This window comes from Otolemur garnettii, unplaced genomic scaffold, assembly GCF_000181295.1.
Source record: "Otolemur garnettii isolate 467f Iridium unplaced genomic scaffold, OtoGar3 scaffold00140, whole genome shotgun sequence".
NCBI lineage: Eukaryota > Metazoa > Chordata > Mammalia > Primates > Galagidae > Otolemur > Otolemur garnettii.
Window position 1 is genome coordinate 3,628,714 of NW_003852535.1, and position 2,632 is coordinate 3,631,345.

Consider the following 2,632-nt stretch of genomic DNA (forward strand, 5'->3'; position numbering starts at 1 on the left):
CCAACTCCTGGACTCAAGCGAGTCTCCTGCCACAACTCCCAGCTAGTTTTGGTTACAGCCATCATTGTTGCATGGTGGACCCTGGCTGGATTCGAACCTGCCAGCTCAGGCATACATGGCTGGCGCCTTAGCCCCGTGAGCCACAGGCACCGAGCCTAGAGCACTTTCAAAGAGAGTTGGAAGTGAGTCCCTGTCATGAAAAAGAAAAGATGAGAGAGACAGAGGCAAAGGCCTGCAGTAATACACATACTCTCTTACTTTGGCCTCTCTGTGCCTCTAAGCAGTAAGTCCTTTTCTCAGGGTAACAAAGAGAGATTTTATTTAGGAAGAATAAGACAAAGTTAAGAGCATTTCAAAGGAGAGTTATAAGTGGGTCCTTCTTATGGAGAAGAAAAGGTGAGAGAGACCAATATTTTGTAAATATATCTTGGTGTCTGATGCCTCTTCAATCGCTAGACTTTGACCAAGCTTGGCTTCACAGAATTCAACTGGTTAAGCCTTTCTCAGTGAATATTTATTACAACTTTCTTGAAAATGACTATTCCTGGGTAGTTCCTGTGGCTCAGTGGGTAGGGTGCCATCCCCATATACCGAGCGTGGCGGGTTCAAACCTGGCGCTGGGCAAACTGCAACAAAAATTAGCTGGGCGTTGTGGAGGGTGCCTATAGTCCCAGCTACTTGGGAGGCTGAGGCGAGAATTGCCTAAGCCTAGGAGCAGAGGTTGTGGTAAACAGTATGACACCATGGCACTCTACCGAGGGCGATAAAGTGAGACTCTGTCTCTACAAAAAAAAAAAAAGAAAATGACTATTCCCACAAATAGTTTACTTCGACATACACTAACACTTAATCTCAAACTCCTGGGCTCAAGTGATCATTTACCTCAGCCCCCTGAGGATATGGGACATTTTTTTGGCAAGTGATATGAAATGGCCTCCCTAGTTTTATCAGTACGCAAAAGTTTCAAAATACCAATACCACTATCGCACTCAACAACATTGACAACAATTTTTGCTCAAGTTTCCCTGATTATCTGATTGATGTTTCTTAATCTCTAGGTTTCTCTTTCAATTTATTTGTTGAAGAAGTTGGAGTTATTTGTTATAAATTTTGAGAGCTGGTGTTTTCTGATTATATCCTCACAGTTTCACTTAATATGTTCCTCTGTCCAAAGCTTCCTTTCAAAATATATATTTAAATAAAAGTTTGGTTAAGTATTAGTACAGGTAGTATGTGGTTTTGACAAAATTGTGAAGGTAGTGGGTATCAGTTTGGGAAACACTGTTTCTAACAGTCTTATGTGCCAGAGTATGGTCCTCTAAATCTAATATGAATGCTTTCTCTTCATTCAAAATCTTCAAATCCTGTGTGGAAATGAAGACGGACTGGTAAAGTAAGCAACTTCTCCCTCTGCCAACGTCTGAATACAGAGATTTGGGTATTCCTTCAGTATGTGGACTTCTCAGTTCTCCTTAAGACCTATACCAAGACTGCTTACCACTTTCCTGTTTATTTTTTTTTATTTTTTTATTTTTTTTGAGACAGAGCCTCAAGCTGTCCCCCTGGGTAGAGTGCCATGGCATCACGCTCACAGCAACCTCCAACTCCTGGGCTCCAGCGAGTCTCCTGCCTCCGCCTCCCAAGTAGCTGGGACCACAGGCGCCCGCCACAGCGCCTGGCTATTTTTTTTTGGTTGCAGCCGTCATTGTTGTTTGGCGGGTCCGGGCTGGGGATTCGAACCCGCCACCTTAGGTGTATATGGCTGGCGCCTTAGCCGCTTGAGCCACAGGCGCTGAGCCACTTTCCTGTTTATTAACCTCTCTATGAGGAGCTGGGCTTCAAAATAAAAACTGAAATGTAAGCCTGATCACTGTGCTCTCTCACAACAGTGCTAATAAAAGGGTAAGTGCAATCAATTTCTAAAATGCATTTTTAAATATCAGTTTTATTTTTTCCTCATTGGTACAGAAGATAGCTTACTATAACATTCACTCTTTGAAATTAGAAAAAAAAAGAAAAAAGAAAATCAGAAAGCAAAACCACCCCAAAGCAAATTTAAACATGCAACCATTGACAAGATTTTGTCAACAAACCTAGGCTTAGCAATTTAAGAAGCTTGGATGAGGAATAACATATTCTACTTTTATTAGTTCTGTCACCGGACTGAGAGATTATTTAGTAGGAAAACTTTTTTTTTTTTTTGCAGTTTTTGGCTGGGGCTGGGCCCAAACCCGCCACCTCCGGCATATGGGGCCGGTGCCCCACTCCTTTGAGCCACAGATACTGCCCTTTTTTATTTTTGAGACAGAGTCTCACTATGTCACCCTTGGTAGAGTGCTGTGGCGTCTAAGCTCACAGCAACTTCCAACTCTTGGGCTTCAGTAATTCTCTTGCCTCAGCCTCCCAAGTAGCTAGGGATATAGGCGACCACCACAACATCTGGCTATTTTTCTTGTTGCAGTTGTCATTGTTGTTTCACTGGCCCGGACCAGATTTGAACCCACCAGCTTCACTGCATGTGGCTGGTGCCATAACCACTGTGCTATGGGCGCTGAGCCAGAAAAACTTTTTATTGTAAGGCGATAGTTGTATTACTTAAAGGCATAAGAAAGGAACAAAGAGGCTCGGCGCC